Here is a 24,194-nt window from a genome sequence, read left to right on the forward strand (position 1 = left end):
CCATGGTGTGTTTTAGCAACTGCAATCTTTAAGCTTGCAGATACTTTATATAAGCTACGAATTGAGCTTTTATGATCCACGAATATCATGGATTTACCACTTCCAGGGTGCTTGCAGTTGTAAATGCATTTTGGTTTCAATTTTCGAGGCCATATTCTAACAGGCCACAAGATGGCGGTATTCCTGCGTACAAGCAGATCTTTAAAGTGACCTTAACCTCACGAGTTTAACCAATAAAGTAGTCATTAGCCACATATGGCTATTTAAATTTAAATTTCTTAAACTAAGGTAAAATAAAAAGAATTAATTCTTCAGTTGCACCAGCCACATATCAAGAACTCAATAGTCACATGAGGGCAGTGGTTACTCTATAGGACGGTGCGAAATAAAACATTTCCATTTTCACAAAGTTTTAAATTACATTGTTTTCCCATTTAAAAAGAGTGGAGGCTTTAGAAAGTGCTGATTCTTTCTATAATTTATAACACTGAACAAACGGAAACATTTAAATGTTCAGCAACAGAATATTGGTCATCTAAATTGTGATATAAATGATATAATGAAATATTACATAGCCGTTAAGAATAATGTTTTCTTAGAAAGTGAAGGATGCTCATGGTACAATTTTAGGGACAAAATAGGAGGAAGTAAAGGCGTTTACATATGTATAAATACATATATGAAATATATCTTTCAAAATGTGGCAATTTTGTACTATACATACATACACATACCCTTGCATAGAAAGAAAGACATCATAATATTACCAGAGATTAACTATGAGTGGTAAAATTATGGAGGATTTTATTTTCCTTTTAGAACTTTCCTTTATTTTCCATTTTTCTCCCAAGATTAGAAAACAAGTATCAATCAAAAATTGCCATAAAAACAGTGTAAGTTTTTGAACTTTAGCAAAAGTTACACAACCTCTGCAAGATTCTGGTAATTCACTTTTTGAAAAACTTTAAAGCAGAACACACTCATAATTATGCATAATTATTATCACCAACGCAGTTTCCAAGATCCGTGATTTGCACCATGTTGCTCAGGCCTGTGATGGCGGTCCCTGATCCTCCCTATAGTGCTACAGTAGTTTAATACCTGAACCCAGTGTTCCATTCTCCATGCAAACATTAGGAAGCAAACTGGCAACACTTATATTGTCAAAACTGTCCTGAATGAGAGTCTCTTCCGAGTCCCTATTGATACTCCTTGACTCACAAACATTCTTTTTTCACTGACACTTACAGAAATGAAGGAGGCTGTGTGCAGTGGCTCATGCCTATAATCCCAGCTCTTTGGGAGGCTGAGGCAGGAGGACTGCTTGAGGCCAGGAGTTCACGACCAGCCTAGGCAATGTAGCAAGATCCTGTCTCTAAAAAAAAAAAATACGCACACACACAAAAAGAAGTTCATGAAGATTCTGGTGCCTGGCTTAGGAAAGGAAGCTCAGACTCTACTGGACCCCTGTGCTTCTGTCTCTCCACTTTCTGCCTTTGGGCAGGGTGATGGAAGCCCTAGATGCAGCAGGCAGCCTGCTCTGTGGGAGAGGTGGGCTTGGCTGGGATCAGAGCCTTACCAATTTCTAGGCTTATACCTAATGTTCTGTAAGCTTCAGGTTTTTTATTTCTAAAATGGAGGAAGCATGGGAGGCTTTTGTGGGATTGCAATACTTTAAGTGAATTGCCTGAATCATGGAAGAAATAGGTTTTTATTTTATTATGTAGATGTTCATTCAATTAACAACCTCCTTTTTCCTCCTTTCATCAAATATTTTAAGCATGTGCTCTGTACCTGCTATGTGGTGTCACAAGCTAGAGTTAAAGAAGCAAACAACAATGCTTGCCCTCAAGTTTAGTGTCTAGACCTGGGAGAGAGAAAATAGGAATTGGGGTAGATAGGATGTTAGAATGAGGTTTTGTGTTTATCTGGCTAAGTCAGGCTATATTTTCAATTTGTGTGGCTGTAGGTGTCACAGGCTTTGATTTCCTCTAGAATCCTTGTTTTACTTTTGCCAGGCCTCTGAGCCCAAGCTAAGCCATCATATCCCCTGTGACCTGCACGTACACATCCAGATGACTGGTTCCTGCCTTAACTGATGACATTCCACTACAAAAGAAATGAAAATGGCCTGTTCCTGCCTTAACTCCTTGTGAAATTCCTTCTCCTGACTCATCCTGGCTCAAAAGCTCCCCTACTGAGCACCTTGTGACCCCTACTCCTGCCCGCCAGAGAACAACCCCCTTTGACTGTAATTTTCCTTTACCTACCCAAATCTTATAAAACGGCCCCACCCCTATCTCCCTTCACTGACTCTCTTTTCCGACTCAGCCCCCCTGCACCCAGGTGAAATAAACAGCTTTATTGCTCACACAAAGCCTGTTTGGTGGTCTCTTCACACGGACTCACATGAAATTTGGTGCCGTGACTCGGATCGGGGGACCTCCCTTGGGGATCAATCCCCTGTCCTCCTGCTCTTTGCTCCATGAAAAAGATCCACTTACGACCTCAGGGCCTTACACCCACCAGCCCAAGGAACATCTCACCAATTTTAAATCAGGTAAGTGGCCTCTTCTTACTCTCTTCTCCAACTTCTCTCACTATCCCTCAACCACTATCTCCTTTCAATATTGGCGCCACCCTTCAATCTCTCCCTTCTCTTAATTTCAATTCCTTTCATTTTCTGGTAGAGACAAAGGAGACACGTTTTATCCATGGACCCAAAACTCAGGCACCAGTCATGGACTCAAGAAGGCAGCCTTCCCTTGGTGTTTAATCATTGCAGGGATGCCTCTCTGATTATTCACCCACGTTTCAGAGGTGTCTGACCACGTGGGGACGCCTGCCTTGGTCCTTCACCCTTAGTGGCAAGTACCGCTGTTCTGGGGGGCATGAACCCCCCAACCCCTTCTCTCCATGTCTCTACCCCTTCTCTGCTTTTCTGGGGGCAAGAACCCCCCAACCCCTTCTTCACCCTTAGCCACAAGTACTGCTTTTCTAGGGGGCAAGAACCCCCCAACCCCTTCTCCTTCACCCTTAGCCACAAGTACCGCTTTTCTAGGGAGCAAGAACCCCCCCAACCCCTTCTCTGCATGTCTCTACCCCTTCTCTGCTTTGCTGGGGACAAGAACCCCCTGATCCCTTATTTCCATGACTTGACACCTTATCTCTGTGCCCCAATCCCTTATTTCTGCACCCCAACCTCTTATCTCTGTGCCCCGATCCCTTATTTCCATGCCCCAACCTCTTATCTCTGTGCCCTGATCCTTTATTTCCATGCTCCGACCTCTTATCTCTGCACCCCAACCCTTTATTTCCACACCCCAACCCCTTTCCTGCTTTTCTGGAGGGTAAGAACCCCCAAACCCCTTCCCTCCGTGTCTCTACTCTCTCTTTTCTCTAGGCTTGCCTCCTTCACTATGGGCAAACTTCCACCCTCCATTCCTCCTTCTTCTCCCTTAGCCTGTGTTCTTAAAAACCTAAAACCTCTTCAACTCACACCTGACCTAAAACCTAAATGCCTTATTTTCTTCTACAATGCCACTTGATCCCAATACAAACTTGACAGCAGTTCCAAATAGCCAGAAAATGGCACTTTCATTTTTTCCATCCTACAAGATCTAAATAATTCTTGTTGTAAAATAGGCAAATGATCCGAGGTGCCTGACGTCCAGGCATTCTTTTACACATCAGTCCCTCCCTAGTCTCTGTGCCCAGTGCAACTCGTCCCAAATCTTCCTTCTTTCCCTCCCACCTGTCCCCTCAGTCCCAACCCCAAGCGTCGCTGAGTCTTTCTAATCTTCCTTTTCTACTGACCCATCTGACCTCTCCCTTCCTCGCAAGGCCGAGCTAGGTCCTAATTCTTCCTCAGCCTCCTCTCCTCCACCTTATAATCCTTTTATCACCTCCCCTCCTCACACCCGGTCTGGCTTACAGTTTCGTTCCGTGACTAGCCCTCCCCCACCTGCCCAGCAATTTCCTCTTAAAAAGGTGGCCAGAGCTAAAGGCATAGTCAAGGTTAATGCTCCTTTTTTAAAATCCCAAATCAGAGAGCATTTAGGCTCTTTTTCATCAAATATAAAAACCCAGCCCAGTTCATGGCTCATTTGGCAGCAACCCTGAGATGCTTTACATCCCTAGAACCTAAAAGGTCAAAAGGCTGTCTTATTCTCAATATACATTTTATTACCCAATCTGCTCCTGACATTAAATAAAACTCCAAAAATTAAATTCCAGACCTCAAACCCCACAACAGGACTTAATTAACCTCACCTTCGAGGTGTACAATAATAGACTAGAGGCAGCCAAGTAGCAACATATTTCTCAGTTGCAATTCTTTGCCTCCACTGTGAGACAAACCCCAGCTACATCTCCAGCACACAGGAACTTCCAAACGCCTGAACCGCAGTGGCCAGGCATTCCTCCAGGCCCGCCTCCCCCAGGAGCTTGCTACACGTGCCAGAAATCTGGCCACCAGGCCAAGGAATGCCCACAGCCCAAGATTCCTCCTAAGCCACGTCCCATCTGTGCAGGACCCTACTGAAAATCGGACTGTTCAACTCACCTGGCAGCCACTCCCAGAGCCCGTGGAACTCTGGCCCAAGGCTCTCTGACTGACTCCTTCCCAGATCTTCTCAGCTTAGCAGCTGAAGACTGACGCTGCCCGATTGCCTCAGAAGCCCCCTAGACCATCACAGATGCCGAGCTTCAGGTGACTCTCACAGTGGAAGGTAAGTCCGTCCCCTTCTTAATCAATACGGAGGCTACTCACTCCACATTACCTTCTTTTCAAGGGCCTGTTTCCCTTGCCTCCATAACTGTTGTTGGTATTTATGGCCAGGCTTCTAAACCTCTTAAAACTCCCCAACTCTGGTGCCAACTTAGACAATACTTTTATGCACTCTTTTTTACTTATCCCCATCTACCCAGTTCCCTTAGTAGGCCGAGATATTTTAACCAAATTATCTGCTTCCCTGACTATTCCTGGACTACAGCCACATCTCACTGCCGCCCTTCTCCCCAACCCAAAGCCTCCTTTGCGTCTTCCTCTCGTATCCCCCCACCTTAACCCACAAGCATAGGACATCTCTACTCCTTCCCTGGCAACCGATCACAGGCCCATTACCATCCCATTAAAACCTAATCACCCTTACCCCGCTCAATGCCAATATCCCATCCCACAGCACGCTTTAAAAGGATTAAAGCCTGTTATCCCTCGCCTGTTATAGCATGGCCTTTTAAAGCCTATAAACTTTCCTTACAATTTCCCCATTTTACCTGTCCTAGAACCAGACAAGCCTTACAGGTTAGTTCAGGATCTGCACCTTATCAACCAAATTGTTTATACTCTCATATCCTCAATACCTCCCTCCACAATCCATTATTCTGTTCTGGATCTCAAACATCCTTTCTTTACTATTTCTTTGCACCCTTCATCCCAGCCTCTCTTCGCTTTCACTTGGACTGACCCTGACACCCATCAGGCTCAGCAAATTACCTGGGCTATACTGCTGCAAAGCTTCACAGACAGCCCCGATTACTTCAGTCAAGCCCAAATTTCTTCCTCATCTGTTACCTATCTTGGCATAATTCTCGTAAAAACACATGTGCTCTGCCTGCTGATTGTGTCCGACTAATCTCCCAAACCTCAATCCCTTCTACAAAACAACAACTCCTTTCCTTCCTAGGCATAGTTAGTGCGGTCAGAATTCTTACACAAGAGCCAGGACCCCACCCTCTAGTGTTTCTGTCCAAACAACTTGACCTTACTGTTTTAGCCTAGCCCTCATGTCTGCGTGCAGCGGCTGCCGCTGCTTTAATACTTTTAGAGGCCCTAAAAATCACAAACTATGCTCAACTCACTCTCTACAGTTCTCGTAACTTCCAAAATCTATTTTCTTTCTCCCACCTGACGCATATACTTTCTGCTTCCCGGCTCCTTCAGCTATATTCACTCTTTGTTGAGTCTCTCACAATTACCATTGTTCCTTGCCCGGACTTCAGTCCGGCCTCCCACATTATTCTGGATACCACAGCTGACCCTCATGACTATATCTGTCTGATCCACCTGACATTCACCCAATTTCCCCATGTTTCCTTATTTCCTGTTCCTCACTCTGATCACATTTAGTTTATTGATGGCAGTTCTACCAGGCCTAATCGCCACTCACCAGCAAAGGCAGGCTATGCTATTGTATCTTCCACATCTATCATTAAGGCTACTGCTCTGCCCCCCTCCACTACCTCTCAGCAAGCCGAACTCATTGCCTTAAGTTAAGCCCTCACTCTTGCAAAAGGACTGAACGTCAATATTTATACTGACTCTAAATATGCCTTCCATATCCTGCACCACCATGCAAGAGGTTTCCTCACTACACAAGGGTCCTCTATCATCAATGCCTCTTTAATAAAAACACTTCTCAAAGCTGCTTTACTTCCAAAGGAAGCTAGAGTCATTCACTGCAAAGGCCGTCAAAGGGCATCATCAGATCCCATCGCTCAGGACAATGCTTATGCTGATAAGATAGCTAAAAAAGCAGCTAGCATTCCAACTTATATCCCTCACTTTCAGTTTTTCTCCTTCTCATCTGGCCACTCCCACCTACTCCCCTGGTGAAACTTCCACCTATCAATCTCTTCCCACACAAGGCAAATGGATCTTAGACCAAGGGAAATATCTGCTTCCAGCCTCACAGGTCCATTCTATTCTGTCGTCATTTCATAACTTCTTCCATGTAGGTTACAAGCCACTAGCCCATCTCTTAGAACCTCTCATTTCCTTTGCATCATGGAAATCTATCCTCAAGGAAATCACTTCTCAGTGTTCCATCTGCTATTCTACTACTCCTCAGGGATTATTCAGGCCCACTCCCTTTCCCACACATCAAGCTCAAGGATTTGCCCCTGCCCAGGACTGGCAAATTAGCTTTACTCAGATGCCCCAAGTCAGAAAACTAAAATACCTCTTAGTCTAGGTAGACACTTTCACTGGATAGGTAGAGGCCTTTCCTACAGGGTCTGAGAAGGCCACCACGGTCATTTCTTCCCTTCTGTCAGACATAATTACTCGGTTTGGCCTTCCCACCTCTACGCAGTCCGATAGTGGACCTGCCTTCATTAGTCAAAGCAGCTAAGCAGTTTTTCAGGCTCTTAGTATTCAGTGAAACCTTTGTATCCCTTACAGTCCTCAGTCTTCAGGAAAGGTAGAATGTACTATTGGTCTTTTAAAAACACACCTCACCAAGCTCAGCCACCAACTTAAAAAGGACTGGACAATACTTTTACCTCTTTCTTTTCTCAGAATTCGGGCCTGTCCTCAGAATGCTAAAGGGTACAGCCCATTTGAGCTCCCGTATGGACGCTCCTTTTTATTAGGCCCCAGTCTCATTCCAGACACCAGACCAACTTGGACTGTGCCCCAAAAAACTTGTCATCCCTACTATCTTCTGTCTAGTCATACTCCTATTCACCGTTCTCAACTACTCATACATGCCCTGCTCTTGTTTACACTGCCGGTTTACACTGTTTCTCCAAGTCATCACAGCTGATGTCTCCTGGTGCTATCCCCAAACTGCCACTCTTAACTCTTGAAGTAAATGAATAATCTTTGCCGGCAGGACTATGCTGAACCTCCTTAGGCACTCTCTAATCAGATGTCCTGGGTCCTCCCAATTCTTAGACCTTTAATCCATTTAGTTTTTCAATTCATACAAAACCATATCCAGGCCATCACCAATAATTCTAAATGACAAATGTTTCTTCTAACAGTCCCACAATATCACCCCTTACCACAAAATCTTCCTTCAGTTTAATCTCTCCCACTCTAGGTTCCCACGCCGCCCCTAATCCCTCTCAAAGCAGCCCTGAGAAACATCGCCCATTCTCTCTCCACACCATCCCCCAAAATTGTTGCCGTCCCAACACTTAACCACTATTTCATTTTATTTTTCTTACTAATATAAGAAGACAGGAATGTCAGGCCTCTGAGCCCAAGCTAAGCCATCATATCCCCTGTGACCTGCACGTACACATCCAGATGACTGGTTCCTGCCTTAACTGATGACATTCCACTACAAAAGAAATGAAAATGGCCTGTTCCTGCCTTAACTGATGACATTATCTTCTGAAATTCCTTCTTCTGGCTCATCCTGACTCAAAAGCTCCCCTACTGAGCATCTTGTGACCCCTACTCCTGCCCACCAGAGAACAACCCCCCTTTGACTGTAATTTTCCTTTACCTACCCAAATCTTATAAAACGGCCCCACCCCTATCTCCCTTCACTGACTCTCTTTTCAGACTCAGCCCCCCTGCACCCAGGTGAAATAAACAGCTTTATTGCTCACACAAAGCCTGTTTGGTGGTCTCTTCACATGGACACGCATGAAAAGTTTCCCTTGTTGCCTTGGAATAATACTCTAAAAACCCCTTCTTAAAGATAGTCTGAGTTTTTCAGCTCTCAGTTGTACAGTGTGCCGGAGAGTTTCATACCCAGAGTGCAATTACTGGTGGGGAAATAAATGGTTATCTTTACTAAAATGAGAAGGGAGAGTGTGAAAGGTAAGATTTAAACAAACATCCACTTAAAATTATGGATTCCTCCTCAAGAAGCTCAAAGGTGAAGAGTATCTGAAATAAATGTAAGACCTAGAAATTGATTTATATGCTTTCAGTTTTGAATTCCAGTTTTGATTTTATATTTGGGAAGTTTCAGGTAGATAGGAAGTGGAAGCAGAGCCTCTAGTGTTTGTGGGGAGAAAATAAAGCTATTGAAGAGATAAAGCTACAGTACTTAATTTTTCCTCCCCCAGGCAGGAAAGGGAGGGCTTCAGAGACACTGGGATTTGTATTGGAGGGAAGAAAATTTAGGGGCAAGTTGCATCATCTCTTGGGAATACGGGGATTGGGGGACACAAGGGAATCTCTGGGAGCCTTTAGGAAAAACATTGCATGTCCTCACTTGCTCCAGGTGATGGGAACAAGTGCTCAGCAGCAGCAGGAGGTATCTGGAGGGGTAACTTGGTGCAGGGCTCCTGGCAACCAACTAGAGTAGACACTCTGCAAGAGAGATCAGAGGGGACATGAAGACCTTCCCCTACTGTCACAGAAACCAAATATCCTGTCCTGCCATGCATGCAACACCAACCCAAAAGAAACTAAAGACAGGACTCAATTTATAAGCCTGAACTGAGATTAATAGATTGAGCTAAATGTTTTTCTCCTCTTCTCCTCCCCTCTCTCTTACACACTGTGTGTGGGTGTGTTTGTGTGTGTGCTGTGGGAGGGGACACCCAAGAGGCAATCAGATCATTCCAGGTAGAAAGAAAAAAAACGAACTCTATTTCCTCTGTACATTTAAATGTAATGAATATATTTGCAATTCTAATAGGTACTTTTATTTTAATCATATAAACTGTGTCTAATTTTTTGTCTTTTATTTAAGCTGTTCCCTCAAATCCTTGTCTTTTAAAGAAAAAAGTCTCTTATTATTTGCAAATACTTTCAAATACTATTTGGGCACCTAATGAATGTGCAACATTGTGCGAGATGTTAACAAACCTCCACGTGGGTTCCTAGCCTGGAGTGGAGGCCTGACTTAACTTCTGCTTAAACACACACACACACACACACACACACACACACACACACACACACACACACACACACTATAGCTTGACTCTGTAATCTCAAATTGGGCATCTAGGGTGTGCCTTCTGGTAGAAACAGTGGATGGTCATAATTCCTGTCATTAATTTCCAATACCCCCGCCACACCCCCGCCCCCCCAACACACACACACAGACTACCAAGAAAACTGTTGATCAGGCAAAAGAGAGACTTTAAACTTACTGCAGCTAGGTAGGGCATTTTAATAGAGTCATCAGTGTCCCAACAGGAGAGTATAGGGAAGGATGTTTACAGGATTTTTAGGCCTGAGCTGGGTGATTTTAAGTCAAGTCCAGCATGAAAGGGAACTGATGTAGTTGGGCAACTCGTGATATGAGTAGCTTTGGATTGGTGAGCTAGTGAAAATCTTCAAGGACCCTTAAGGAGTAATATTTCAGACCTGATAGATAAGCTCTTTTAATTGGCTCAGTCTCATCTTCCATGTGCATGTATTTTCTGGTGCGTCTAGTTAACTACAAACACAGGAAAGTATTTCTGGTCCCAGTATTGTTTAACAGTGAATCATTGGTTTCCATTCTCATTAGCGTTAAAAGATAGTTTTCAGAAAAAGGTAGAATCATGACTCTCACTGAAACAAGAATAAACAGGTGTGAAAAGATTGTATTTTACTCATTTAATGAGAGAACCAGGTAGATGTTATAACCAGTTCTAAAGAGAAAGAGAAAAAGAACAAATATGTATCGAGTAAAGAAAGTAAATTGCATGTGGAGACAAAACTCTTTTTTCCACCAGAGGGAGAGCAGTCAATTAAAACTCTACTGAGCAGGACAAAATTTGCCTGTCTATCCAGTCATAAAATAGCTTACAGAAAATAAAAAGCTAGAATCTTGTAACGAAGAAGGAAGGGCCAAATAGATACAATGTATACTTTTCTATAGAAACGGAGCTTTTTCTATATTGGTATGATTTTTAAAAAATTTATTTTTCATATATTTTTTATTCTATTTTTCATTTGTAGAGATGGGGTTTAGCTATGTTGCCCAGGCTGGTCTTGAATTCCTGGACTCAAGCAGTCTTCCTGCCTCTGCCTTTCAAAGTGCTGGGATTACAAGCATGAGCCACCATGCCCAACCTACATGAATATGCTTTAAGGTTATTCACTGCCTACATTTATTATCATGCAGCCATTTCATCTCCTTCACATCCACATGAGTATCACTACCAAATATTTTGATGAGGGTGTTTCTACCACATATCTCTGATTTACCCAGCTAGTCTCTGTCAAAGAAGGAAACAAGAGTAATATAGAGTTACTCATTCCTGATGAATCCATATTTGCACTTCTCTGCAATCATAAATTAAATTTTAATTAATTTATAGTCACAGCCTAGGTTTCAATAGCAAATTATGCCAGCTTACGCACAGCTGTACTGAGAAGGATAAATGAAGAGGGCCCTGAATGGGAACCAAAATACCTGCTAACACAAAAAGCCTAAAAGAAGATGTGTAGCTTGACTGACAGCCAAGATTCAGCTTGAAGACCAAAAGAACCATCCACTTAGAAGAGCAATTACACCACACTTACCTCAAGTCACACAGCCAGTTAGCCACAGAGCCTAGTATTCAAATCCTAGCCGAATTCCAAGTACATATACTTTCCAGCGTATCTCTTATATTCTTTTTCCTCTCTATTGTTTCAAACCGGATATCCCCCATACTAACAGGAATATAGATTTAGCTGAAAAAGAATTGTTCTAATGATTAGATCAGTCAGCTTCTAGCAAACATATCCTTTCCCATCTAGGTGAGATGCACTTCATTCCCAGCCATGAGCCCATTGTTAGAGAATCTTGACATATGTTTCAGAAATCTAAATATTACTCATTTGCATCCATTGCAGAGCCATTCTATTTACCCCTTGCAAATACTAAATGCACAGGGTAATTAAGGAAATGAGTCATCTGCATCATCTGTAAGTCTATGGGAATCAGGAGGGAGAAGGGAGACTGGTCTTATCTTGAAATATGTGAGGGCAGAGTAGACCTTGGTGGCTAACCATTTCCCAGAACACAGAAGGGTAAGTGTGTTTTTAAATTACCCAACTGTTTCTGAGCCCACAAGGCTCAGGTAAAGTTTCACATCATTGCCACTCAAATTTTTCTCTCTACTCCAAATTCCAAAGGAAAATCTTGCAAAACAAGGCAGTTCTTTGGTGTCCTGCTGGAGACACCATGGTCCTAATGTTTTCCTCAGCCTCTTCTGGTGGACTCCTCCATCATCAGGGAGCCATCAGAGTGGGAAAAAGCCAGCAAGTTTTACAAACTAAGAGAGATTTTCTGTCTCAGATTGGATCCATTTCTTGACTGGCCATACCAGCTCTGCAGGGAGCCACTTCTTGCTAAAAAGCCCCGAACCACCACTTGTTCTTCATGGCCCATGACAGAAACTTTCTTCACAAATGTTGGTACGTAGTTCACTGCCTTTTGTGTCATTCGATTCTAGAAATCTGTGATTTTTATGTGTTGGAGTGATAACCTAAGTAATAGTAATTTGGGCTACAGATTTAAATGAGGGCCCACTGTGGCTGCAACTTTTCAGAAACTCTCATATTATTTTCAATGTCATGACAAATTTTCTTGTCATTACTTGGAGGTAGAAGCAGAATGGGGGGTTACTTCTGGTTCTCCTTTACCTTAAGGGGTAGCTTTAGGTTAAAGAGGTGGTGGTCTCTTACTGGACTACCTAGGTGAAACTGGGGCTTTGAATTACATATTCTGCCTTCATGAAGTCTATAGTCACACTCAAAGAAATGTCCAGAATTAATACTCAGTTTTGCCTGTTTTGCAAATACTCCCAGGACAAAAGCGGCTATAGTGCTGAGATTCTAGTTTTCACTTAGATTTTGTCATAATAATTTCTTACCATTTTGTCATTTTTTTGATAGAGAGGTATTTTTAATAGAATATCCGGCACTTTTAGTTGTTTTGCATCAAAGAGTTTGTCTAAACAATGTACTTTGCCACATGGCCAGAAACAGAACCTCCAGTGGGCCTTCCAAGGGAAGAGATGTGATACTGTCACCTACACTCAGGGTATTTTTGGTTGCTAAGAAGAGAAAACACAACTCAGCTTACACAGTAACTGATCAAGTAGCTGAAAGATGCAGGGATTAGAGTGGCCTTCAGGAGTAGTTTGATCAGGGATCTATCTTTATCCTCTATGATTTTATTGATTCTGCTCTTTTTAGTGTGTTGACATCATTCTCCAGTTGGTTTTATGAGATGAATGCTAAAAGAGACTGGTGCTATATCTTCCTCACTCACAGTTGTGGGGAAAGGATGGCTGCTTCCAACAAACACTGAACTTATCACTGTGTCTGGAGAATTTAATTATTGCAGCTAGCTTAGTTCATTTAAGTTCCTCCTGAAGCTGGGGATGTATCATCGTCACTCATATCAAAGTTGCTACACAAAGAAGATGAATAAATGAATATTCAGAAGTCAAAATGGTGAGAAAGGAGAGGAGAAGAATAGGAAGGTTTAGAAGCTCCAAGTGTGAGAGAAGAGAGCCAAAAGATCAAAAGGGTGCATAAAAAGCACACTGGGATTGACAAAGATTGACCTCCCCAATGTCGCTGAGGACTGGCCCTTTTTATCTTCACATGACTATGGAAAAGTTAATACATTTAAATATATTGACCCTGTAGCTTCAAATCAGAGACTTCTGCTTCTTTGTATATTTAAAGGTACTGGTCAGGTTCTTTTTTTTTTTTTCTTATTCAAACATTATTATAAAGAAACTTTTTTTCCATAATTGCCGAATTCTAACTCAGAACTGGGCACTCTTTGTATCCTAACACAGATCTAGGCACTTTCTGGGTGAGGAATCCAATTCTTAAGTGCTTTATTTTAGTAATGCCTGTAAAGTACACAGTCATTTAGTAAATAAATGAACAAAAATGCTAAAAATCACATATACAGCAGACGTGCCACTTTTATTGCTATTTTTACAATTTAATGACTGTTTTAAAAAGGGGATTTAAAACTTTTGACTGGTTTTTCAGCTTCTTAGGAAGGCAGAAACCTACAGCTTTGAAGTCTAATGGGAAAAAAACAAGAAAGGGCCGAGCATTCAAAACCTGTGCGGGAAATATATTGAGAGATCTCGGACAAATTACTTCCTCTCCCTGAACCAGTTTTCATCTTCAAATGATTGATGTATCTTTATGTCAAAAATTAGATCATTGGCTTTTCAGGTTGCATGGAATCATATCAGGAAAAAGATATTTATAGGCAAGTATGCTCTATTTCATTGACCTTTCCCACTAGAAGCTTCACGAGGCAATGGAGAAATGGTTTCACTATCAATGAAGGTTGCTCAGGGGAAACGAGGACCTATGCTTTGTGAACACCTGGGTTTTATCATCAGTTCAGACTTTCCTGTTGAAAAGTGAATGACTGTAATGAGCTCTTATACATGCAGTCAAGCTGAAGAAATAGCAACAGCATACTGGTTAACTAGAGAATCCTCTGTTCCTTAACAATCTTGTTTATGTCTATACTCTGAGGTTTTCAGAGCCCAATATTTCATTGCCTCTCAAAGGGGCTGTTCTAACTATCTATTGCTGAGTAACAAACCACTGCAAACTTAATAGCATAAAAGAACAGTAGCTGGTTATGATTGTTATCTTTCACAGTTCTGGCTGTTGACCATTCTTAGACAGCTCTTACTGCAGGTGTGAGTCATTCTGAAGCTTTTTCTCTCATGTCCTGGGAAGATTCAAATATCTGGAGGCTGCAACAGCTGGGATACCTAAAGAATCTCTCCATGCGTTCTCTCCAGCATGGTGTCTTCAGGGTAGCTTATTTTTTATATGGAAGCTCTAATCTGCCACAGTATGTGTCCTGAGAGAGAGCCACAAAGAAGCCATATAACCTTCTATGACCCAACATCTTATAATTCAGCCGTGCTGCTTCCATTGCATCCTATTATTCAGAAGAACTGAGTTGTTCAATGCCATATTCAAGAGAGAAAAACTAAACTCTGCTTTCTGATGGCTACTGCTCTAGTGTGAATGTTATTGCCACTCCAAAATTGATGTGTTGGACACCTAATGCTCAGTGCAACAGTGTTGGCAGGCGGTGCCTGATGCAAGGTATTTAGGCAATGAGGGCTCTGCCCTCAAGGGTTGACTAATTCCATTATGAAAAGGGCCTGTGGAGGTGGGTTTCCTCTCTTCTGCTCTTCTGCCATGTGAGAACGTAGCGTTTCTTTTCTCTGGAGGATGCAACAATCAAGGCACCATCTTGGAAGTAGGATACAGCCCTCACCAAATAACTGAACCTGCTGATGCCTTGATCTTGGACATCCCAGCCTCCAGAACTATGAGACATAAATTTCTATTTTTTAAAAATAAATTACCTAGTCTCAGGCATTCTGTTGTAACAGCACAAAGAGGACTAACACAACTGGAATGTCAGAGAATTATGGACATATTTTAAAATCTCCTCAAAGACTCATTTCATCGTGGGAAATTCATTTCTTTAATGAGATTTTACAGAGTCTTATATCCAAAATAGAATAATTGCTGGCAGTATAAAGAGCTTCATTTGTGATCAGTTCCTTATATAACTAGAAATTGGCACACAAATCCATAAAAAATTAAGCACTGGGAACATTAGGAGTAGAAAAAAATAAATATCTGCAAAGAGGGACAGGAAAGACTTGCCAGAGCATAACAAAAGAAATAGGTGTCCGATTAAGAAAGAGCTGCCAAAAGGCAAAATAAATGGCAGGTCAGCATGGCATTCCTGAGCTGCAGCTTCTGTTGTGCCACCAGCCTTCAGTGTGACTTTGGTTGACAGGCCACTTCCCCTCTGGGACCTCTGTGTCCTCATTTGGAAAGTACAATATTGAACTAGATAATTTCAAAGGCACCTTATGGCTCTGATATTCTGCAATCCCATTATTATTACTTTAAATGCTGAAACATTTCCTTAATAGGGAAGAAATTAAATGTCTTAACCCTTGGCTATTAATATCATCTGTTCCTACATTTAATGGGTTGAGATGAGTCACAGAGGATGAAAGACACCACAGCTAAGGATGTCAGCAGAGGTGACAGCCACTTCTACCTCAGGTGACCATGGGAAGCAACAGCTGGCATATTTTATACAATTCAGATGAGACAGGGAAGAACAAATGACACCTTTGGGCCTTCATTGGAAAAAAATAGTCTAAAAGCATCAACTGCTATCCTTCGATGCTCAGATACCGCCTCCTAGTTAATGAAGGCAAAAGTACAATTTAAGAGCAGTGGTTAATGCTTTGACAAAGAAAAGGCGGCCCTGAAGACTTGATAACCTTTCATTCTTGTCCCTTAAGAATTTTTGGATATGTTATGTGCAAAAAACATTTTTGCATTTGATTTAAAAACTATGCATTGTCTATCATACATGCTTCTGGGCAGTGGGTTCCAGAGTCTGTTCATTGTCTTTGAGCTATTTTGCACCTGTTTTTCAACTGCAGGTAACTGATGGATATGTAAACTGTGTCTTATCCAGCAGCATTTCCATTGGCTTCCCTCCCCACTGTGGAAAAAGTCTTTTTCCCTCCATTTGTAATTCGATTTCTTGACTCTATATGTTTGTGCTTTTTGACATTTACTTTGAACCAGTTCCCTTATATGAGTTAAATAAAATCTTTAACATATGTTTCATTTATATGAGTCATGATTTTGCCATTTTCTGAATATTATTTTCTAATGAATTTGGATCTGTGCTTAGTTTAAAATAATAACTGGAGTGAGATTTAAACAGTTCTTTATTAGAAATGAACAGGTTTTTGGAGATTTGGGGACTGCCAACTTTCAAAGAGGAGAAAACACGCAACCCCAGAGCTGTGGGAAGCAATAGGAGAGTCTCAACAACTTGGCTACCTGTGGGGATGGGGAAGAAATGAGAGATAAGGGAGGTGGCAGGGAAGGCGAGAGAAGAGAGTAGTAGCGAGGCAAATGGCAGAGAAGAAAGATAAGTTGTCAACTGAGAAATTCTACATGGAAGAAAGGAGTTAAAGAACTTTAAATCCATTCAGATCTACTGGTAAACTACATTGATCTCTGTTTACTATGCTTCAGGACCCTCTTCTTTCACCTCAAAGCTTTGTTAAAAGCAACTGCACCCACAGCTTTGCATTTGTGACCCTTTTGGGGATGAAATATGGAGATGCTATCTTTCATGGCTAGAGCCATGTGAGAACAATGACTGGGCTTGTGGGAGAGAGATGCAGACTGTAGTAAAGACAAAACAAACAAACAAACAAACAAACAAACGTAGAACCATAAGCCCTTCCACCCCCAAAATGTATAGAAACATTGAGGGAACTTCACCTAGTACAAGGGATGTAATATTGAGCTATTCTCTCATAGGATTAAAGAAAATGGTGACAGAAGCATTGAAGATGTGTTGATATCAAGGGAGCTGAAATTTAGGTTACAGGGGAAACGGAGTTAGGTTTCTGATATGGTGCATTCACACAATCTTTCTTCTAAGAACAACTAAAATCTGCAACTGCCTGTAGTTCCAGCTGTTTGGGAGGCTGAGGTGGAAGGATCACTTGAACTCAAGAATCCAAGGCTGCAGTGAGCTGTGATTGCACCACTTCACTTCAGCCTGGGTGACAGAATGAGACTCTGTCTCAAAAAAATAAAAAAAATAAAAAAAATAAAACAAGTGTGTGGAAATTATCTTTTTTGAAATCTGACTGAGAGTACTGTGAAAGGAAAATAAATCTTGAGACTCCAAAATCACCAAGCTAAAGAAGAAAATCAAGCTGGGAACTGTTTAGGGTAAACCTGCTTCCCATTCTTTTCAGTCATCCCTCTGAGGCTTACCTGAGACAAATGCATGTCTCATTGCTTCCTCTGCTCATCATTTATGTAAAAATGCAGATTCACTGAGCTGGAGTAAATTGTGTATTCAATGGAGGCTGATCAAGGACTCAAAAGATTACAATCATTTGTCTCTTATCTACTTCTAATCTGGAAGCTGCCACTTCAAGTTGTCCCATGTTACCGGACTGAACTAGTGTACATCTCACACATATTGATTGATGTCTCACGTCTCCCTAAAACGTACAAAAGCAAACTGTACCCCTGATCACCTTGGGTACATGTCTCAGGATTTCCTGAGGCTATGTCATGGGCATATCCTTAACCTTGGCAAAATAAACACTCTAAATTGACTGAGACCCATCTCAGATATTTGGGGGTTCACATTTTGCTAACCACGAAGGGATTCTGAGTGGAAGAGCGGCTGACCTTTGAGAAATCTCCTACTGGGGCTTGGTACCAGCTTGAGCTTTCTTTATGGCTCAAACCAGTAGGACAATTTGCTGAGGCCTGGAAGCTCCCCCTCCAGAGAATCTCTGATCTCCCCAAATTTGGTCAATATTTAAAGATTATTGTGCTAGGAAAAATAATTTTTATTTCCAACTCCTGTTGGAAGGAGCTTTACTTCCTTCCAACAAGGAAGGCAAGCTTTCCTGCTTCCACGACAATGGAAGGCAGATAACTTCTTTCTGGAATTCGAGCTCATTTCCAACAGGGAAGGTGAATTTGAGTTTTTTCCTGCTTCTAGGATGGTAGAGAACAGTCTTCAGCCTGAGACCCATCCTCAGGTAAGTAGCTGAATTGGGGTTTTGTCTTGGCTAAAGTTAAGATGAACAACCAGCTGGTCTTAATTTCTCCTTACCATTAGAGTGCTCAGTAATTATATAAATCGTATGATAATTTGTTTTGCTTAACTGTTTTTGTTGTTGTTTGTTTGTTTCTGTTTTTATTGCTGTTTCAGTCTTTTTCCCATTGGATTTGACCAGCTCTATCCGACTTGACGAAATCTGAAGGAAAGTTCCAATTCAAGGGGAACAAAGCCTCTGACGTGGCTAAATTTCCACAAAAAAAAGGGGGGGAAATGTTTTATTTTGATTACTTAAGGGGTTTTATTTACATAACAAGGCCATCTTTTTGCTAGCCAAGCCAAACTGAAAGAGCAGTAGCTGTTGCCCCACATTGTAGTTTCATAGCTAAGGTTCTGCCATCTTTTTTTTTTCTTCTTTACCACAATAGCCTGGGTTTGGTTTCTAAATCAAGCCCTTTCAGGTTTGATACTTATTACTTCCGAAATATTGGCAATTTGTCTTCGCTAAAATATGGTAATGAGATTTAAAAAGTTTTTTTTTCAAGGAGCTCAATGGATTAGCTTAATGCAAATGTAACATCCAAGATGTGTGTGTATGTGTGTTGGTATTAAAAGGCCTTCATGGTTTGTTTTTGTTTTCTCCTGGGACCTTGCCTTTTTGAACAAGAGTTTTTGTTTGTTTGTTTGCTTTTTCCTCAATTGAATGAATTCTGTTTCCTTCATTTACTTCTGCTGTTTCTCCTTTCTCTTGTCACCCTCTGCTGTATAAGGAACCTAAAATAATTTATAATAGCCTGCAATTCCTTACAGAAAATGGAGAAGGTGCCAGACTCCGTTTTGCGGAGAAATCTCTGTTTTTCCTTATGGAACCCCAAGAGTGTAAATAGACAAGTTTGTTTCAGATCTTAAGTTGCTTGCTTTTGTATTGTGTTATCTGATTTTTTGTCTAATTTTTTTTTTTTTTTTTTTTTGACACGGAGTCTCTCTCTGTTGCCCAGGCTGCAGTGCAGTGGCGCAATCTCGGCTCACTGCAACCTCTTCCTCCCAGGTTCAAGCGATTCTCCTGCCTCAGCCTCCAGAGTAGCTGACACTACAGGTGCCCGCCACCAAGCCCTGCTGACTTTTGTATTTTTAGTAGAGGTAGGGTTTCACCATATTGGCCAGGCTGGTCTCAAACTCCTGACCTCAAATGATCCACTCTCCTTGGCCTCCCAAAATGCTGGGATTACAGGCAGGATACTTTCTTAATCTGATACCTTCATGATGGGATTAGTACTGCCATGAGAAAAGACTAGAGAGTGGTCTCTCTCTCTCTCTGTCTCTTTCTCTATGTCTCAATTGAACTATTCTCGCATAAAATTAAAGAAAGTGGTGGCAGAAGCATTGAAGATATGTTGATATCAAGGTAGATGAAATTTAGGTTACAGGGAAAAGGGAATTAGATTTCCATTATGGTACATCACACAATCTTTCTTTTAAGAACAACTAAAAAGTGTGCAACCGTCTGTAGTCCCAGCTACTCAGGAGGCTAAGATGGGAGGATCACTTGAACTTAGGAGTCCAAGTTCTATAAGCCAGGAACAGGACCCTCACCAAAAACTGAATCAGCTGGCACCTTGATCTTGGACTACCCAGACTCCAGAACTGTGAGAAGTAAATCTCTGTTGTTTAAGTCACCTAGTCTATGGTATTTTGTTAGAGAAGCACAAACTGACTAGTGCAACTATTATTCATATAGTTCTTGTGCTGGTCAGTCCAAGGCCACAAAATGACTGCTGAATTCTAGTAACTACACTATATTCGAGATAAAAAAGGGAGAAAAGAACCAAAAAAGGGCTATATCAGTTGTTAATTACTGTTTTTTTAATAAGGAAAACAAATGCTTTCCTAGAAGTCTTACATTAAAAACAACGACAACAACAACAACAACAAAACACTTTTCTTTTTTTGGGCAAAATTGAAGCTTATCCTGAACCAATTACTGACTATATCAATGTTGGGTTATCATTGTTTTATTTGTGGGGACAAGAATAGGGAACTTTGCCTTTACCTAAACAAGCAAAGATTCTATTAGTAGAGAGGGGTGGTGCAGGAAAGAACACAGAGCACACAGTTAACAATGTCTGCCACACATGTTATAGCCTCTCTTTGTCCCGTAGGGAAAAATTTTTGCTTCAGTGGAAAACTTTGCATTCCGTTCCTGGTTATCTGATTCTGATTCTATGCGAGCTATTTTACAACTTTGTAAATTGTAGATAACTGATAATGATGCAGAATAATTCTCATCTATAGACAGGCATGTGAATTCTGTATATTGGCAGATTTTATTTCTGAGAAAGTCAGTTTGCTTCCACTTGTATACTCATTGCAATGTTAATGAAACAAAAATGTGTCTGTTCTTTACACTCACCTTTGCACTGATTGTAACGTCTTACCAGTTTCCTCATGAATAAGTTAAATAAAAATCTTTAACACATTAATCTTTTTATATCTCTGTAAGCCATGATATTGCTTTTTTCTTAAAATTGTATTTTAACAGCCAGAAAACTATAAATTTATAAAATGAATAGTTGGTTTGTTTACTTGTTTGTTTATTTTTATTCTCAGGTACCAACACTATGCCTAAAACATTAGTAGCTCAAGTAATATTTGATAAATTGATCAATGAGTAGCATCAGTTAACCAAAAAGCGAAAGAGCTATATGGTAGAATTATTATTTATTAAAATCCTATACTTGATGGGAATATCTCTTAAGAATATACAATTCTTTTGCTCCTTTTGGTTTGTTACCTGCAATTAATATTCTACTGTGTAAACTTCCTCAGAGAGAGTCACTCTTCAAATAACTAATGCGGGTTTATTATCTGGGATAAATTTTCTTTGTGATTTTCATTTATGAAATAGCTTTTGAATTAGATTCCCAGAGGGAAGTTAATATAGTGTCTAGAGAAAATACAACTTCATGTTGTTTTGTTGTTTATTTAAATTAATTTTCTTTTTATTATAAAACCAATCCATGCTTATTTTCACCAAATATTAAAAAATGCACACAGGAAAATGTATTTTTACCTTTCTCAAGTTAGTAAGATTTAGGTTATCATGGTTAAAAATTTGGTGTATATCCTTCTACATCTTTTTCTGGAAAATGGATCTAAGATTTGTATGAACATTTTTGCACCCTCATTTTCTTAGCTGTGTAGTTTACATCAGGTTTGTTAACATAACTGAATCCCAGTCTCCATGTGTATGAAAAGAGGATAAAAATGTACCTGATGGCTGGGCGCAGTGGCTCACACCTGTAATTCCAACACTTTGGGAGGCCAAGGTAGGTGGATCACAAGGTCAAGAGATTGAGACCATCCTGGCCAACATGCTGAGATCCCGTCTCTACAAAAAATATAAAAATTAGCTGGGCGTGGTGGCATGCGCCTGTAGTCTCAGCTACTTTGGAGGCTGAGGCAGGAGAATCGCCTGAACCCAGGAGGCGGAGGTTGCAGTGAGCTGAGGTTGCACCACTACACTCCAACCTGGCGACAAAGCGAGACTCTGTCTCAACAACAACAACCACAACAAAAAAGGTACCTGACAAGGATCACATAAGTAAAACCCACAGCACAGAGTCTAGGTAATCATGGATGCATGGATGATCAAGAAAAATTAATAGTAACATAAAACGGGATGAAACTCAAATTTCTCAAGGACTTCAAATAGCCTGTTCCTTTGCATCTCTTTAGATTTATAGTTATCATTTAACATTATAAAAATATGCTAGGCAGATTGAATATACAAATGGACAATGGACGCACCATACATTATGGTAGAACTCTGACCCACAACCTCAGCAGTAACAAGCACTGAAAACCAAATGACAACCTCTGGAGCAATTGGCCCAGAGAAGTTAGGACTTGGTCAATGACTGGCAGCTTCTATATTTTGCCCCAGTTTCCAATTGAGGTCCAACCAGGGAAAGCCAAATACTCTTCAAACTAATCACATAAGATGCTACACCTTTTGTTAGCTCCCTCCAGCCTCCCCTTACCACCTTTGTTCACTCTAAAGCTTTTCCTTCATGCCTTTGAGTCTCTGCCAAATTCAAGTGATGGTGGCTGACTTTCTTGCTATAGCAAGCTCTGAATAAATAGTCTCTGTTTGTTCTAATTCGGGTGCTCTTTATTTATTTCCACATAGTGCATATCTCTGGATTTGAGAGCACAGGAAAAAGAGATAATATTGTAATTTTCAGCACTTTGCATGTTTCAAGCTTTGAAGAAATGATCACAAAGGTTTTTCCTAAGGGCTGGTATCACAGGGGAATGAGAAAAACAGATCCAGAGAAAAGGAGGCAAGTCTTGCAAGGATATGAGAAAGAATCTGAAAAAGAGGGATGCTGATGGTACCATTTCATTCTCTTGCTCTACAAATATAAATCAGAACCATGAGAGATGCTGAGAAGAGATAAAGAAGCATGCATCCCTAAACAATAATCCTGCAAAACAAAACAGCTGATCACACACATTTTTGACCCTAAGCAACCTCAACAAGAAAACTTTGCAAGTCTTCCCTGAGATAGCAGAATTTCAACTTCCCCACAGTGCAACAAATTTGCTTTGCAGAGAAGTGAAGTAAGTTGGTGTATAAAGCAGAACATTTTGAAATATTTTAGAGAAACCTCTACAAAGGTCTTAATGTTATTCAACGCTTTATTCATGGACGGAACCAGAATAATTATTAAGTATAAGGTACCCCTGGGCAATTGTACAAAATAGATAGTGTTCAAAGATAATTTTAAGAAAAAGGTAAAATCAGACTCTCATACTGATTGAACACATAATAAATATTTTATTTGATTCACATGATAGGAGGGAACTAGGCAGAAGTTGTAACTGGTTTGAAGGAAAAGTTAAAACAACACTGATTTATATGGGTAAAAGAGATCTCAATATGACTTGCAAATGAGCAAAATTGATTTTTTTCAATGGCAGGTTGGGGTGAGTGAGGAAGTCAAAAATCACTACTTGGCAGGAGAATATTTGAGCACCACTAATTCTAACATATCAGTTAAAAAGGCCTAAGAGAAATGCATTTCAAACTCTAGATACTTAAAGCTGACTTCAGGCTGGGTGTGGTGGCTTATGCCTATAATCCCAGCACTTTGGGAGGCCGAGGCGGGTGGATCACGAGGTCAGGAGTTGGTGACCAGCCTGGCCAACATGGTGAAACCCTGTCTCTACTAAAAAGACAAACAGCTGGGCATGGGGGCTCGTGCCTGTAATCCCAGCTACTCAGGAGGCTGAGGCAGGAGAATTGCTTGTACCTGGGAGGCGGAGATTGCATTGAGCCGAGATCGCATCACTGCACTCCAGCCTGGGTGACAGAGCAAGACTCCATCTCATAAAACAAACAAACAAAAAACTGAGTTCATCCCCCTACTTTCCACCCTACCTCTGCACCTCTGCCTCCTAATTTCTTATTTACCTTTTATATTTGAAGGTCTAGAACTTTCATTCAGTGATATGTATTGATTCAGCTCCCTATGCCGGGCATTGCTTTGTGTGCGGAGGATTCTGAGATGATAAAACTTGCTCCTTTTTCAGATGATATGACACATCCCTCTGTGTCTCACTCAGGTACGTGTGTCAAAAGTAGTGGATGGAAGGGATAAATGTATTAAGGTCCCTGGGCTGTGAAAGCACTGCAGAGGCCTGCTGGCATTATAATGTCTGATTTTCATTCTTCTGATGCTGTGAGTATAACAGGGTTGGTTTCCTGGTCTGAAGCAGGCAGCAAATACATTTCTTTGGTTAGTAGGACTAAACTGAGACTGGTCAGGATGATCTGGTGGGAGGGTGTGGTTGTAAAAGCGTTCTTGCTGT

The 24,194-nt window shown here is 41.1% G+C and overlaps 1 long non-coding RNA gene across 2 annotated transcripts in view; it reads right to left on the reverse strand.

Annotated features, from left to right (window-relative positions):
* LOC129531843 (uncharacterized) overlaps positions 1-24,194 on the reverse strand; it is a 190,007-nt gene that overhangs the window by 155,442 nt on the left and 10,371 nt on the right. Inside the window, exon 2 of one of the 2 annotated variants that reach the window (XR_008677278.2) lies at positions 21,591-21,708. The exons of the other annotated variant lie outside the window; for it this stretch is intronic. This is a non-coding gene — a long non-coding RNA (uncharacterized lncRNA). The remainder of the gene's footprint in view (positions 1-21,590; positions 21,709-24,194) is intronic. 2 annotated transcript variants of the gene reach the window in all.

This window comes from Gorilla gorilla, chromosome 12 (genome assembly GCF_029281585.2).
Source record: "Gorilla gorilla gorilla isolate KB3781 chromosome 12, NHGRI_mGorGor1-v2.1_pri, whole genome shotgun sequence".
Lineage (NCBI taxonomy): Eukaryota > Metazoa > Chordata > Mammalia > Primates > Hominidae > Gorilla > Gorilla gorilla.